At 36.0% G+C, this 18545-nt stretch overlaps 1 pseudogene; it reads right to left on the bottom strand.

Annotated features, from left to right (window-relative positions):
- Positions 1-5289: 5289 nt before the first annotated feature.
- Positions 5290-17354, bottom strand: LOC122347813 (annotated as a pseudogene).
- Between the last annotated feature and the right edge of the window lie 1191 nt (positions 17355-18545).

Here is an 18545-nt window from a genome sequence, read left to right as displayed (position 1 = left end):
TCCCACCTTAATTGTATTACAACTACATTTTTGATTGCCATTGATGTATGGTTTGATAGGATTCAATATTTGGCAGAAATACAACCATTTGAACATCTGGAGTCTGAGGGTCCAAAAAAATGAGAAAATCACTTTTAAAGTTATCCAAATTAAGGTCTTAGCAATGCATATTATTAATAAAAAAAATTAAATATTTTTATTTATTTAAGGTATGAAATTTTAAAAATATCTTCATGGAACATGATCTTTACTTAATATCCTAATAATTTTTTACCATAAATAAAAATCCATAATTTTGACCACACAATGAATTTTTGGTTATTGTTAAAAATATACCCCAGTCACATATAGGAATTTCCCAAGGAAAAGGATATATTTGTGTCCTTACTTAGACTGCTGTCACCGTGACCTGTTCCCAGGTTTAGTGCTCAACACGGTCCAAAAGCGTCGTGTCCTGTCTCAAAGAGGAAAAGTGTTCTATGCTTAGATGAGTCCAAATTTGACATTCTTGTTGGACATCGTGGACACTGTGTACTCAAAAGCCAGCATCTCTGTGCATACAGTATGGGCATCTTGCATGTTTTAGAAGGCTCTATGAATGCTTAAAGGTAGTCTGCATAAAGGTTTAGGAGCAACATATGCTCCCCTCCAGATGATGTCTGTTTCAGGGAAGGCATTGTGTATTTTAGCAGGACAATGCAAAACCAGATACTGCAGCTATTACAACAACATGAGTTGATAGTGGAAGAGTTGGCGCATCATTAAATGAAACATTTGTCAAAGACAACCACAAACCCTTCAGCGGTGGAAACCTGTATCAGGCAAGATTGGGACCAAATTCCAACACCAAAACTCCAGAAACTCATAACCTCGATGTCCCGGTGTGGTGTGAGGAGAGCACGAAGTTGACCGATAACCATCAACTGTCTCTTAGTTATATGTTATATATGTTTTATTGTGAATATACTATTGGCTCATGTGATTAGAATTTTTTTTTTTTCAAATTTAAAAAGAAAAACTTCCCAACATTTCCAGAATTTGGGTTGTACCACTGTTGAACACATTTAGTCGCAGGAAACATCCACATGAGTCGTGACATTTAAACAGAAACAGGATTCATTTTGAATTTGCGTGCATCGTTCTTTCTGAATCAAATCTTTTTTTTTTTCTAATCAAGCAGAAATACTGCAAAAAGGCAGCAATTATCCAATCAAAGCTTGTCTGCACATTTGACCTTGTGAGTATAGAGTCCTAACAGAGTGCTAAGAGTGTGCTTGTTTGGAAATGACAGCTGCGTGTGGTTAGTGTTAGCAGTTACCGTCACTGCTTTCTGTTATTTTTAATCTTCAATGGCAGCAAGAGCGATCAAACGCAAGCACAGCTTGTCTCTCCATAAGCCTCTGGGGACATGTGACCTTAAGACAATATTTAATGAGAGATATCTGGGAGAGGCTCACAAGCTAATGAAATTATGTTTGTATGTGTGTGTCTTTCTCTCTCTCTCTCTCGCTCTCTCTCTCAAACTCTATGTCTGCATGTGAGTGTTGAATAGATTCCTCAGATACCCCTTTCTAACGATATTTATAGTTTTCTTTCTTTCTTAATTTTTTCTCTCTTTCTCTCCCTCAACATTTAAGATAGGCAGTATTTCAGCTGTAAAATCAGAGCAAAACAACAGGCAAAGAGCTGTCTGACAAATCTGCAGAAGGCTGGTTTGGCTAAAGGGTACTGATAATTCTGGCGGAACAAGCCCAGAAATGCCACGCTCAACCAAAGCAAACATCAAGGAATAATCTAAAGAGCTCTGGAGGCTTTGGGAACTTTTATACACTTAGTGAAAGTATTTTATATAAATGTTTTTTTCCTACATTTTCAATTTAAATAGATATTCAAACATAGTTTGAAACTAAGATTAGATCAAACTATTTCTTCTTTTTAAAAAAATAAAAAAATAAAAATCTAATTGTGAATGAGCAAAAACAACGTTTTGTATAAAACTGTGTCCATATCCCCAACATTTCTGTTTTTGTTTAGATGATAAGCACACTATATGAGCATAAATCTGCTTATTATTAGTAGTGGTATTTCTATTATTCCCATTTTATTGTTGCCAAAGATATACAGCGAAAGCAACAAACACAATCCTTCCTTTCTCCACATTTCAGAATGCACCAGTGCATATGTGAAAATCTGACTGTAAATATGAGAGACGTCAATATCTCAGCACGCCATAAGCAGTGGAGGGGCATTTCTGCTGATCAGCAGCATTGCAGACAACAGCCGCTGTCTCTGCTGAGGCAATGAAGTTTCCACCATGTTAAATCTTCCCCCCCCCCCCCGACATCATCACTATGGGCAGCTGAAAATATATGTGCAAATAAAAAAATAAATATATAAATAGGGCTGACGTGCAATACAAAATACGGTCTGTCGTTTCATGGATTTTCCTTCTTTCCTCTTACTTTACAGCCACAATATTCTCATATGGCTCTAATTGTCTCCTTATTTCAAATCGTTTTTAGTCAGTCAGGTTAAGATCAGCTTAAGTGCAGGTTTACCACAAAAACAGCTTCTTGTAACACTTCTCTAGACGTTATGTATTACCTGACAGAGGTTTAAACAACACATCAGTGATGTTTTATGTCCACTCTGAGAAGTGAGTGAAGAATGGACGAGAAGATGAGCAGAGAAGAGGACATTCGATTAGACCTTCTATGTTTTATGCGTTCATTTAATCACTCACGGTGAGCTAAGCAATGACAAGAAGAACGCAGACATCAGAAAAGACCATAAATGAAAGCAATACGTCTCTGTTCACATGTGCAGATGGGCTTAGTCGTGCTCATCTACGTATCAGAGAGGAATACTTTTTAAGACTGTAAAAGATCTGTGACCATGGAAGCATGACTCGAAAGAACACTAATTCATTTACGAAATGCTGAAGTATTGAATGTCTTTCAAGGGTGGCAAAAGAAGAGAATGGTTTCAATTTAAAGGGAGAAAAATGATAAACTGGAGGTGAGGACAGCTTTGATTGATGCATTACAGTCCAATTTTGGCCTCTGTTTCACTGGGTCAAACGCTGGTGCCAATTTTCACTAAGATGGTGAATTTGTCTTGCATGGTGCTCCATGGCAGGGATCCCAGTATCGCATTCTCGCAAAATTCAAGGATCATTAGAAATACATTTAGGCATTTTCCTAGCATGGCAAGACAGTTTTCAGTAACAAGGCTACAGTGCAGATTGCATCACTACTCAGGGCCGCTGAGTGGCTCATCAACCACCATTTGTAGGTGCATTTCGGTAAGAACTATATAATTATTCCTGGAAATCAGACCTAGAAAAATGCCATACATATTCTATGTGCTTCAACTATAAAGTCCAGTGTATCAAATTTTAAATGCAAAATTCCAATGCCATCTAAATGATCAACATGACCTAGCTACTACATGCCCCGTCGTCTGATTGATAGCTGATATTTTTAGCAAGCAAACGGTCTTAAATATAATTCTGAAAACCTCTCCCTTTTTATTATGCATGTTTTTTTGCTTTGACATTTTTAATGATTTGTAAGGGGGAAAAAGTAAAAATAACTTTACTATTATTATTATCAATATTTCAAGATGAGCACTTTTGACTGGATAATGGATAATGTTATCAAATATGATACATCGGTCTTTTCTTGAAATGTTTATTTGTACATGTCTCAATCATTATTGTATTGCATTGTTTCGCCTCTGTATTAAAACTACAGGGTTATATTTAAAAAAACACACACACACACACATATTGTAATACTATCATTTTAATATATCTCTTTTAATATAAATCATTTTTGAAAATATCAGTTTTCACTCAATATTTTTGTGCATTTTATGTACTGTAAGTAGTCTGTTATACTGCTAAAAGAAAGATCTTATTGATTCGTCAGTCATTTTTCAGGCCTTGCAGGGTTCAAAGGAAAATTCTTTATTTTGAAGAATAAATAACAAAGCTCTAGCTTTGAGTGTCACCACTTGAAAGATTAATCCTTTTACAAGGAATATGAATGACATGGGGGAGGCCACTTTAAAATGGACATACACCCATGTCTTAGTGGTTTCCATGGCAATAGAATATTTTCCATGCAAATGTTGGAAGAAAGATTAGCGAAGGCATCTACGCTCATTATGTTTCCCAGTGCCTGCATTTTATTAAATCAGTTAAAGTGGTAAAGGTTTGTCTGCATCTTATACCTGTGGGGACATGGACATATAGGCATATTTAAATAGATATGCACCGCAGTGTGTATCATGTAATATATAAATCATATATCAATAATGCAGGGTTTCTACTGGGTTCGTGCACCCTGTAAATGGACACTCTACATTCAAAAGATGGAACGTAAAAATTGAATGTGCATTAAAAGAAAAATAAAACGTGAAAATAAAGAAACTGCTCTCACACGAAAAGGAAAAGAAAAAAGTTTTATTGTATTCGTTTTATAATTACAACGCTTATTTTGAAAATTCTATTGATCACACTGTTGTGGTGGTGAAGTGCTTTTCAATCACTGCATGAAACTTTCTTTTAAGGCAATTAAAAAGTGATTCAGTTCCGGAAACCCGTTCGCAGACGTTTAATCAAGCGTTCATATCAAACAATACCGAGTGAACTACAGTTTGTGTGTCGATGCATTTGTGTGAGGTTAAGCAAGGAGGAGAAAAAAGTCTTAGAAAATTAGTCCTTGCATCAAGGTCTCCGATAATTGTCCTGCTCTCCAAACCCTGTAAACCTACTTTGAAAGACATGAATGTGTGCCTTGAAAAAATATAAAAAAGTGAACACTACATAAGCCATATAAACACAGTTATACAACATTTGGCTGCAAAGATGATGACTGAGTGGCACTGGTAGCTGTCGTATATTGCTATTATTATTTAAATGAGAAAGAAACGGGATCATTGGTTTTTTAGCTTTGAGAGTGTTGACACACAGGGGAGAATTCACTAAGAAGGAGCCGGACCAGCTGATGTTTATCTGTTTCTAAAGGAATTATGCAAATCAGATAATGGCTGATTATAATGCTCTACTCCAATTAATCGTCATTTGATGATTTCCTGCAAGCGTGATCAATAGAAAAATGTAAACAGATATCAGTTTTACATAAAATTGGGTTTACAGTCTGCTTTCCATGGGCGATAATAATGCCACATTATTTGTACTATAGGCACACAGCACTAAATGTTTTGAATGCGCATGCTATAAGAAGCCTAATTTGCATAGAAAGGCGAATTTTGCGCAAAAATAAATTTAAATGCAAAATGCTATTTTGTGCCTGCTTGAACTGGATTAGAGGTGGTTTGTGAATAAGATTCATATGTTTTGCGCTGAAACGGTGTACGCTAATGCAGCTGTTTAGTGAATTTCCACAACGGCTCTGTTCTGCGGAACGATAATGTGGATACGTGACTGTGATATTTCAAGGCTGGGTCAAAAAGTTTGTCCAAAAGTCACAGGAGCACTCAGCAGGTATTTTAGAAATCCCCGTATCTGCAAAAGGAAGACACGGGAAAGGGAATAATGTGATGGGAAAAGGCAGGGAGGGACAGAGAGATGCATCAGTTAACGTCAGTAAACTTTTCATAAGAAGTTTACAAAAATCCCAGAAGGCACTTGCCTCCAAACACTCTCCTATCATGAATTAAAGACAAGGAGCAGAGGAAAAAAAGATGTGACTCACTCTTCTTCTGCCACGGGGGTGTTGTAGCTCTGAAAGAGGGGCTGAACAAAGAGTCCAAGTGTGCCAACGACACACACCAGGATAAAAATCCAGAGGAAGAGCCGGTCGATCACCATGGCTACATACTTCCAGTCCTCAATGATCTGCACATGCAAGCAGAAAACACTCATTAGTACAACATACGTGTGGCAGTGGTGCTTTAGCACAGTGTTTTCATGCCTGCCTGGTATTTTCACTAATAAACTGCAGCACTTTTTCTCAGGTCCAAGCAAAATAAACCGTTCCAATAATGATTCTTTTAATATTCAAAATAAACAAATATTTAGAAAAAACACATGCGGTTTAATTAATGAAGTATTTGATCATTTAAGTTTCAATAAACATCTATAAAGTATATTTAAATCCATTTTTTAATTACCTTTTATTTTTTTAAGAGACCGCATAAACGCATATCTAACAATTTGCAACAATTTATTTGCAACATTTAATTGTTTGCTATTCATTCATTTTATACACTTTATACTGGCCCCCGATCTACATGATCTAAATGAGTCTATGCTCGCACAAATCATTCATGAATCAGCTTCACCTACAGAAGAAGTGGGTATATACTTTTTTTGTTTTTTATTACCATTGAGAAATATTATATCAAATTATGTTAGAAACTTTTCATTAAGACGTTAAACAATGGAAAATGGGCATCTCATGACCACTTTAAATATTATAGTTGTAAGCTCTATGTGTTTGATTCACTAAAAAGAACAGACTCTTTTGAGTCATTTTTTGGGAATCTATACTGGTTTCGCTGCATGCTTTTTTTTTGACTCGCTAGAAAGAATCAGTTCAAGAATCAGAATGCACTGATTGCAATACAAGTTTTTTTTGTACGGTATAATTTTTTGCATCTTGAAAAAATTGTCTGTTTTTTGCATCCCTATTTGCTGTGCTTACCTTTTCCGTTTGGGAGATAAATGAGCCTTTAATTCTCCTTTGCAAAGGTTTTACAAGAAATAAATTGTCCTCACTTTAGATGAGCTCACAAAAATTTACGGCTGGCAACTACTACATGTTTTATGACTGACTTAATCAGCAGGAATATTGTGTTAATAAAGCATTTAATACACTGAGCAATTCTTATCATGCGTCTAAATAATAAGATTTACAAATGTACATTTAAATAGTTTATTAATCATTTGCTTACGCTTAATAATAACGTAATAAATGATAAATATCCAATTAGAATAAATCATTAATAGCTGTATTTATAAACTGCTTACTAATTCCTATTTATAAAAGACAGATTGACTATTAACTAATGCTTAACTAATAATTCACAGTGTGTGCATTTATTATAAAGCGTTATCACTAATCTTACCCCTTCATCGTCATCCTCAATCTTCATATGTTCAGCGATGAACCTCACACCCTCTATGGCCTCATCCACATCTGGGTCGTGCCTGACTTTCACCCTCTGCCTGAACTCTGAACCCTCAGGAAGGTCCCCGACCCTCCAGGCCCCGCACACACGCCCAGGGTCATCACTTAAGAAGAATGAGTCTCCGTCCAACCTAATGCCCTTAGCATCAGATGAGAATGATTTCCGCTGATGTTTCCGTCGAAACCTTTCTCGTACATTAGACCTTCCGGGCCGTCGCATCAGAAGGAAAACAGGAAGCTTATGCAGGAACACACGCTTGACCCACTCGGGCATGCGGTGTGTCGACGGAGAACGGTGGTGGACGTTAAGCACGCACACACTCGTCACGATAGAAAATGTGACCAGCACCATGGTAAACATCAGATACTTCCCTATCAGTGGAACAGCCAGGGATGTCGGAGGAACGATCTTCGATATCAGGAGCAGAAACACAGTAAGAGCCAGAAGGACTGATATACAAAGTGTCATCTTCTCTCCGCAGTCTGAAGGAAGGTAGAAAACCAGAATCGCAAGGGAGGTGATGAGGACGCACGGAATTATGAGGTTAATCGTGTAGAAGAGAGGTTTGCGCTTGATCACAAAGTCGTACGTGACATCCAGGTACGTGAGGTCATTTGGGTCTTCGTTTTTCGGCCGGGAGCGACACGATATCCCATCACCGCTCGGGCGTGTAATCATCGCGCTGGCAAAATCAGACGTCAACACAAGATCGAGTTCTGTGCGATCGTAAGTCCAGGAACGAAATTTAAGCGTGCAGTTCTGCTGATCGGCGGAAGTTACGCGCTTCGGATGGCACAGGCGCTCTTGTAGATGGCAGGAGGAGCCAGAAAATATCACCAGTGTTGGAGACAACTGCATTGCAGTAAAATGATACTTCATACACGCCGTCTGCACTGTAAGATAAGAGAACATATATTATAAATATCAATGAAATGTATTCTGTGCATTCCTAAAGAGTAACAATTACAATAGCTACACGCATTGGCACGTTGATTTTCAAACTCTTTGTTGACAAAGCATTGCTAAAAACAAATATACAAATACATAAAATCATCAGTGGCATCAATGGCAATTCTATATTTTAAAAAAATACCTTTTTATGTGAGTAAATAAATAAATAAATGTTTTGAAAAAATGAAAGTAATATTTCATTTCTAAATCAATTAATGTCTTAATTACTATTTTAGAGTAATGTTGCACAAAAATATATATATATTTATTTTTATATATATATATATATATATATATATATATATATATATATATATAGATAGATTTTTTTAACATTTATTTATTTTCTTTTTTTCATTTTATTTTCTTTTTCTTTTTTTAATACACCAATTCTGTTAAACATTTTAAACTACTATCGCAGGTATATAATATAACAAGTTGACATCGACTGTTCTAAGCATTTTGCAAGAATCTTTACTTTCAAATGTTCCAATACACTTCCTTGTGGGCCCTAGTTAGAAAAACCCATGTAGATGAGATGTTAAGAACGCCTCCTCATCACACACAGTTCGTGATTAGTATGCATTAATTAACAGATCTTTAATCCAGGATCTCTCTCCCTCTGTGCCCTTGAAAAATTATTAGTGTACAGCTTTTCAATTAAAATTAGCATAGAAATACAATGCTTATTTTAGCAAAGGATTACATGCACCAGTGTCTCTTTACATGAGGAAATGCCTCTTAAGCAAATTAAAGTCTCATCCCACCCAATTTATCCATTTAAGAAATGAACATGCGCAAGTGCATCCTCCATTTATATCAACTAAACTGGGGATTATATAACACACATTGCTTCCACTAGGAACAAACATCTGCCCTAGATCAAACAGTTTAAACATTTTTTGCTTGTCACTCATGCTATTTTTTCTTCATTCTTCTGAGCTTTGTCAAGACGTGAACGACCTGAAAGAACGGCAACAAGGGAGGAGACTGCTCTTGCTTTTGGCAACTTTCTAGCATAATTAGTCAGTCTCTTGGAACGGTGACAGCTTGCTTGTTATATTGAGTTTGTCACTAAACACTGACTGTGCATCAAAGTCTCACAACATCCCAAAAGTTTACAAGGTTTACGGCCTTAACAAGAGCACTGACAGAGTTACTGAGAAAAGCTGTAAAATGAAGTCTGAACACATGTAAGTGTGCTACTTATAACTGTTTTGCAAAGCTGCTGTTCTGTGCTGTTCCAAATAAAACATTCAATGGTCATACTTTATTTTAGGTGGCCTTAACTACTATGTACATCAACAAATAAGTACAACGTAATAACTGTGTTCATACTGTATTGAGAAAGACTTAAGATAAGATAGAAGATACGGTAAGGTTAGAGACCGGTTTGTTGGTATGGGTAGGTTTAAGGGTGGGTTGGTCAACAGTGTAATTACAAATGTAATTGCAGAAAGGAATTACAGATAGAATTAAATATAGTATTTTTATAAATAATTACAATGTAAAAATATGTGAGTACACAATAGTTAAGGCCACCTAATTAAAAGGGGCCCATTATGATGTGTTTTTTCAAATGATTTGTATGATAAAACGTATTATTAGCATCCTGGCTGTTTATTAATACTTACAAAACACATATTCTGCATGACCATATGCAGTTCTCTTAGTCGCTCCCAATTGCTATACTTAACAACTACTATCTCTTAATAAGCAACAAATTATGAGTTTACTGAGGCTAAACTCATAGTTAATAATTAGTAAATACTGAGAATTGATCCTAGAGTGTGACCAGTGTTTTACTTAGATGTATGACCGTAACATTTTCAGCTTATGGCTTCTTCCACATTTTCTTATTACGTTAAATAAAATTATACATATTAATAAAAAAGATGTAATTTTTTGGAAATTCGATTATTTTGATTTAGCAAGAGTACATTCAATGAATTAAAAGCGACAGTCATCATTTTAAAGTGATTTCTGAAGGATAAAGAGACACTGAAGACTAGTAATAGCTGCTGAAAATTCAGCTTTGCTATCACGGGACTAAATTAGTATATAACTAAAGTATAAAACCGTTATTTTAAATTGTAATAATACCAGCATTTATGCTACTAATACAAATACGGCATACTTGTTATAGAGTACTATATCAGGAAGCCAGATGTGCTGCGATGGTATTCGTAGTTTTTTGATGCCCTCGTACTCATTCGGATCCCACATCAGTCTGTAGTCATTCCACTCCTACAGAGAAAGTAGAATGTGATTCAAACTGTTCAGACTGGCTCTGAAGATGTACCTGCATTTATACCAGACTCATTTAAAACAGAAGAGCTAAACGCATTTACTCGGTTCAACACTTTTAAAAATGACCTAAAAATGAACTATAATCGAATTATAACTCCAATCTTCCACATGTTATGGGTGTGCTCATGTGGGACAGCTCATTTGACTGTGTTTTACAACACTATCCAGATGAGCGCACAGGCATAGCAGGTGAGCGTACCTGAGTCAGCCACACATTCGTTGTCATGATTTGTTCCCTCTCGTTCTGTAAAAAAAAAAAAAAACAGAACGTTGCGAGTAACGGTGAAAAGAGAACAGGAAATTATTGGGATATGATGAGATCAGGACATGACACGATCCAGCTTCAAACCTGCATCACCCGCTAACAGTGTGCTCTAACCAGACGCAACGTGACAGGGTTCCGGCGGCTCTGTTATTACTGAAGATCTGAATATATTTGCCATTTAATGTACAGCTGTGTGAAGCACAGATTTGAACAAATGAGATTCTGCAGTGGGCGGGGCTAGCCATAGCACCAAACTGTTTTGTCGCTTATGAGACAGTGGCACTGCGCCTGATTAGAACATAGTGTCAGAGTGAATGTACCTTAAGTCTCTACTGGGTATGTAACTGCTGCTCTCAATATTGTACGATTTTCACTTGTGCTAATATTTCTCAATATTACTATTGCTATCAAATAAATGTAATTTATGCAAAAACTGAAAAATGATGGTTACACTTTATTTTAAGGTGTCCTTGTTAAACAGTATATTTATACACTCTAAGTACTGAGCAATATTAATTAAGTACATGTATACTATATCGTTAGGGTTAGGTTTAGGGTTTGTCTTGCGCGTAATGTATTGTTATTATGAACTGAGAATGATCAATACTTCTACAGCATTTATTAATCTGAATGGCAATGAAACATTATTTTATCCACATTTTGACATTTTATTCTCCCAAAACGTTAAACTTTAAGAGTAGACAGTTTGCATGCATTTATTGTGCTTTCTATGTGTCACTTTAAATCACTTTAGTTAAAGTTTATTTTGATGTGGACATTTAGGCTTAGTTCACACTGCAGGCTAAAGTGGCCCAGATTTTTTTTGCCCAAATGTGACCCATATCTGATCTTCTAATGACAGTCATTTCATATTAGTTTCATATGTGGTCCTAAATCGTATACACATTCGATGTTTTGCAATGCGGCATCAGTCTGAATGGCCATGTCGCATTTCACACGTTTTTTACGTCATATAAAAAAAGCAACAGGCGTCACAATTCTGCGCTGGAGGAGGTGGTAAGATTAAAATCACAAGGGCAAACAACGGTGATGCAGGAAGTCAGTGGAAGGATAAGTATTTGGGGTGGAATAAAAATTAAATTTTTATTTCTGTAAACACAGTCTGACGTCACGTCTTCTTCTGCGTGCATATGTGGGTCACTTCAGGGCCGTATATGGTTCACACATAAGACTGACAGTCACATTTAAATGGCAATGTGAACAACAGAGGTGTGTTTGTTTAGAGCTGAAGTTAAACTCAGTACAGTACAGGGTTTGATGTGTTTAATGTGCAATGTGTGTGTGTGTGTGTGTGCATGAGAAACACTTACCACACTGATGAGCTGTGCTAGAGAGACTTTGATGCCAATAGTGACCTGCTGACTCTTATTGACCGCAGGCCGGATAAGTTTGTTGTAGCGCTCAGGACCAAGAAGAAAATCCACCAGCCTCTCCTCAGCATCAGCAGCAAGAGACCCTAATACACACACAAAGATGTACACGAAGACTAAAAAAGTTAAACACGTGGTAAATACATTTTTTTCGTTTAAGGGTCCATATTCTGGACAATTATTAAAAATTTAATTAATTCAATTAAAACAAAAATTTTAATTTGTAAAATTATTTCAAATTAAAATTAAATCCAATACCAAGGTTTTTCAGTGCATTATAGTATGTTTTGTTGACTGGAATGTAAAATTATGTTCATATATATATATATATATATATATATATATATATATATATATATATATAAAACTAAAAACTAGGAAAAACTAAAATAGTATTTATAACATATTCCAATAACCTTCGTTTTATTTACAACATCAAAAATCTTTTTTAAGGTGTAACATATTTTAATACGAGCTTCAGACCGTGATCTGTTTGCCAAAACCTTTTGAAATTGATCAAATAATCATCAGCAGACACTGAAGTCACAAAGCAGTGCTATCTCCTGCAGTTTTTTATAGTTCTGGAGTTTTGAGAATATCATGAAAAAGGCCAGAAGTGTCTGCTAAGCTGCATGTAATCTGCTTTCACTGCAGAGCAAAAACACACAAACATGTCAGAATAATTTTCCTCTGCATCTTATCCCATCATAACTCATAAGCCCACCATTGCTGTGGAGGGGGTGTGCCAATGACATGGCAAAACAATGACTTGCCAAGATGGTAGCAGCACACACACACACACACACAGAAAACACACGCCATTTCCTCCCCACTGCATGTGGGATAAGATCTCCAGTGACTGCGTTCCTCCTCTCAAAACAGAACGCTGACACACGCACACACACACACACACACGCACACACCTAGTTCCCGTCATGAATCCAAGATTGTGTCAGACTCAATTGGTGTGATCCGTTCCACACAGGAAGGCACACGCACCTTTGAGCTTTTGTGGCTATGTTGAGCTTTAGTCATTTTGCAGGGCTTGTCCCTTTAAGCAAAGCAAGGTCCATATCCACTTCATATCAGTTTATGTGTTTGTGTGTTAGTCAGTTCTCATGGATGTTATACCCATGCAAAGTCATAGATTACTCTCGAAAAGACAATCAATGAGTACATGTCTGACTTATTACCTTTAATCTCAGACTCATCTGTGTGTGACCACCATTTCCATCTTAGTGCTTCATCAGACAGAAAAAACATCTGCAGCAGCATCTGACTCTAATATCCATTTTATTGATTCTTTCTATTTGCCAGTCTTTCAGTGTCCATGCAGTATGGGACAGAGTGGATTAAAATACAGTAATAGATACCAAATAATCTCCTTATTAAATTATGACAATGTTTAGAAAATAAAATTTTTATATTTTACATTTAAGACTGTAGGGTTTGTTTTTTGTTTTTTTTTAGGGCTGCTAAATTTAGCATTGTCATCGATAGGAAAAATGCATTTTCAAGTATAATAATAAGTCATTTTAAATTGTAGTAAATTGAATACATTTCACACTAATACTGTTTTTTTGAATAGCTGTATCTTTGATGAGATACTTTTAAAAAAAATTCTGTTTTACTCACGCCAAATGTTTGAACAGTAGTTTAAATACAAGTGTTTTGTTACCCTAGTGAAAAATAAATATACTGAAATGTATTTAAAATAAACACTAACATTTTATTTCATGCTAAGTATAGTAAAAATACTTTTTTATGCTTATGTACTACATAAAAAATACCTTGTAGCTTATATACTAAACGTATACTTTGAGTCTGCTGAATTTTGTACTTTACTACAACTGAAGACATGCTGACATATATTTGATTGTGCTAAAGTGGCACTATTTCAAGCATACTTTAGGTACACTTTAAATATTTCGCTTTTAAAGATTAATATTATTCAAAGATCATACAATTCATTTTAGGCGTAATATCAATACAAGGCCATGATTCGATTCCTCGCTCACATAAAAGGCTCTTTTCTTGTAGTTTTCTTTTACGTATATCACCAGAAGGACATTTCGGCCCAAAAACCTTCTTCAGCGTGTTAAAACAATACAAAGCCTTCCACCCACTTCTTAAAATCACTGATTTGACGTCATCAATCATTTAGAAGGAAGAAAACAAGTGCTTTTATACAAGGTTGTTTCAAATTGTGCCGCATGCCAAAGTGTAGAGAGTTTATATGTCCAAAAACACAACAATTGCAATCTTGTATTAGCTCAACTCTTAATGTGATCTATATGTTAAAATGTCCTTGTCAAAAAATATATACAGATAAATCATCACGTCAGCTATAATGAACGTAAATCAAGTATGTGACAACAATATTAACTTCTTTAGCAGCCAGACATTTTAATGCATTGGGACACGACGTCAAACAATTAGAATGTATAAGCCTAGATCACTTACTCCAAATGGCATTAATGTTTTCCTTGAATGAATTGTAACTGGTTGAATCAGCATGCAATGCAGAATGATAATTTTTGCGGAGTAGATATTAAGCGTTCAGTGTGAAAATCAGTGATTGTTAATGACAATGTATATCTGATGTACTTAATCATTGTGTTTTCCATTGTTAAAAGTAAAGCTTGCTGATGGATTTGTTTTAATTGCAGGTTTATAGACCTTTAAGGGGCGATAAAGATGACGGTAGTAGTATGTTTGAATAAGAAATGCATTGTAGCGCAGTGGCGATTATGATGATGGTTTTGGTATTTAAATGCAGTTTGCTTTTAATGTTGAAATGGAATACGTGCTTTTTAATGAATGAACATTGCTAAATGAACGATGACGCTAAATCGTGATTTAAATAGTGGGTGGAAGGCTTTGTATTGTTTTAACACGATGAAGAAGGTCTTTGAGCCAAACGTCTGTATCCTTGTCCTACTGGTGATATGTGTAAAAGAAAAGAGCATTTCGTGTCAGTGCGGATCATGGTTTTGTATAGAAAGTGATTTATTGGCTCAGCGCACCTAAAAGAGCATGGTGCAAACCACGCTTTAATAAAATGCAATGCACAAGTGATACTTTCGAATAAAGTTGAATTACTATATAATTTTTATATCAGTAACATGCTATGCCAGCAAATGTGTTAATAGATTTGAACCAGCCTACACTTAGTATGAAATAAACGTGATTTAAAACGTATATGTTTTACTAGGGTGATCAGTGTTTTTGAATGAATCGTCTGATTGAATGATTCAGTGATTCAGTCTCATACTACAGACATCTTTGATGTCATCAGTGATCTCATCTTTACTTATAAGGCCTGTACTTCCTTTACTTTTACCGAACTGCGCGACTCTTTAGTAAAAAAAGGCTATGTAAAAGACAATCGACTCTTGAAAGCGCTGATAATTAAAGATTAAACAAATCACGAAGCTTTCATTTACACTTGATGCGTGATTGTGGCTATTCAGCTAGGCTGTAATTTATGTGCATGTGACTGGACTGCCTGTGAAGAGGTTGTGTGTTTTATCATGCTTGCTCTGATGTTAATGGATGTTAAGTGCTCTCGTCCCTCGCATTATCCCACAGCACTGTATAGTAATAACATTACACGGGCACAACCATAACAAAAAATTAAAAAATAAAAATACAATCCTACCTACACGGTTATACCATTCCATGGGCGGTTTTTGTGACGTTGTGGTTGCTGTTTTCCACCATTGCTTTTGGTTCACATTACGTATTTGTTGCATCTTTTTTTCAGTGTGCAAATGTAATTTAATGAAAATAGCAAATCAATCCAAACGACATGCTGTCTTTATTAGATTATATCCGCACATCGATCTTAATCCTGTATTTTCGGATCTGTTACATACACAGTTGATCATTTTTAAGATATTGATGTTGACAGAACGTAGGCTAGTCTTTCTGCCTGGTTGCGGGCACCAACGCTTGCAAAGAACCATAACGTTTCTGTAAAATAAATGCTTTTGAAGTGAATCCAAATCAGTGTATCTACAGAATTGCAGTTAAAAGATTGACCTAATTTAGTCTCAGAACAAAGAACAAATTTTCTCGGAAAATGTATATCATTTATTTTACATTTATAATGACAACATTTATATTTTGTGTTATACAGCACTGGCCCAATTATTTTGATGGCAAATAGAAAGTTTAATTTACTTCTATTTATCATGTTCTAAACTAAAAGCAGGGATTTATGTAGGGTTTATGGCCTTATGGACTACCAAAAATAATAATAATAATAATAATAATAATAATAATAATAATTTAGCTATAGCCTGGTATAACATTTTACCATTAAATACTTTTGCATGGAACACAAAAAAATAAGTTGCACAAAATGTTCATCATGCATCAAAAGCGCTTCGTACAATTCAAACACAGTATTTCAAGTCGTCTGAAACAATATGATAGATTTGCAGAGTGTATTTAAACAGTATTAAAATGTAAAAAAATACATATGACTTGCATGAAGTTTTAGAAACATGGAAACTGAAAGAATTGTATTTGACCTACTTATTAGCCAACACAGTGAACAAAAATAAACTTAATCAACAAGTCTTCTTCCATTAGAGAGAGAGAGAGAGAGAGAGAGAGAGAGAGAGAGAGAGAGAGAGAGAGAGAGCAATGTTACCAATTCAGTATAATAGCTCAAAAAATACTGCATGCTTATTTTCTAATATTTGACTAGCCATAACATAAACAAACACAGCAACAAAAACAAATAAGCAAAGTGTTATTTGAATACAATTATGCAATAGGTTCTTACTTGTCACGCACAGCCAAACCAGGCAGAACCATAAAAGCCACTTTGATGCCATCACGGAGAGCATTTCTCTCTCTCTCTTCCTCTCTCTGTCCCGGGTGAAGGTTCACAGTGATGTCCAGTCCACAGCCACTATCACCCTCCAGAATCCTTCGTCCTCCCCGGGACGGGTTCTGTCGCGTTTAACCCTACAGAGGCTCGTTCTCTGTGCTCCAGGCTTTGCTCTTCCTCTGTCGGTGTTCAGCAGCCGTCTCCCAGTCATCGACAGATGTTTTGCTCGCGTTAATACAATACCAGCCAGCCGAGAGAAGCGCGAGACCGTCCACAGACTCCAGTCAGATTACGCGCGCTTATATTTGAAGCAGCTAAGACGTTCGTCAAGTCAGTAGACATCTCCTAACAAGAGAGAAACACCGTTGTTGCATTTGCAAACATGTTTCCCGACAACAAGAAAATAAATGACGGTAGACTCCGGCTCCTGGTAAACTTTAAGCGACGAAGCGCGAGAACTGACTCTAGCCTTTTCCGACGAGACTGTTCGATGTCCTTCACAGGTCTGCTATCTTAAGCTCACATTCTTAGGTAGCGACAATGTTTTTTGATTATTGCACCGTTATTTTGTGTATTCCTGGCAGGGTGGTCTTCGGATACAGCGCAATAATCTGTGAGAAATAGCTACATTCTCGTACGGGACACCGCTTCGGGAGGACCACGTGACAGATAGCTCATGCGTGAGGTGAAGGAAGCATCATAACAGGTAATTTGATTAAACATTTAGCTCGATGTAATTTAAAGATGTTTCACTTTAGCCTTTCTGCACATCTTATTGACAAGTTTTATTCCAACGTTATCATTTCTGTCTGATGTTATTATTTCTGTTATTCATTATTGATATTTATACACCAGAGAGATTTCTTTCTCTCCACTGAAAGTTTATTCCATCAAAACTTTGATACTTATAAATAGTGTGGTATAACCCTTTACAATGAGGTCTCATAGTGTGCATTGCCTGATATTAATCAACTAAGGTTGTTACATTAAGTATGATCATTTCATTAGTTGGTGACCCACACATACGTGTCAAAATGTCCTCCTGTCTCATTTTGACATTCCCAGTTTCAAACAAACACACACACAAATAATAAATACAAACGTACATACATAAATCTCCTGTTATCAATGGTTCTGTTTTCCCTTTCCCCAGCTAGTGATCACCAAATGGTGGAAAATATAAATATATAAAATTATTAATGGAAAAACCAAGCTTTTGGCAGTTTTGGTAGATAATGACAGATTATTCAGTTTAAATTTTAAGATTAAATTTTGCAGAACCCAATTTGACTGACCAAGTATAAACATGTGAATGGTGTCTAAATTTTTGATAAAATTATGCCTTCCTTTTAAGTAGTTACAGTCAAAACCCATTTGACTAAAATATTTGAGGGGCATATCACAGATACCATTCGTTTAAATGACGTTTCTGCAGATGCCCGGTCTTTCTTTCTCTCTCGCACACACACACACTGACACACAACGCAAGTAGAGATAGGTGAGGTTAGGGTTTTAAGAGGCCAGCTTCTGCATTCCACATCCGCAGTAGGTAACCTGCAACTGTTAAAAGCAGAATCTTGTTCACAGCATAGAAAAAAAACTCCACGATGCACACACACACTCA

Source organism: Puntigrus tetrazona, chromosome 1 (assembly GCF_018831695.1).
Source record: "Puntigrus tetrazona isolate hp1 chromosome 1, ASM1883169v1, whole genome shotgun sequence".
Classification (NCBI taxonomy): Eukaryota; Metazoa; Chordata; class Actinopteri; order Cypriniformes; family Cyprinidae; genus Puntigrus; species Puntigrus tetrazona.
This window is presented reverse-complemented; position numbering and strand designations above follow the sequence as displayed.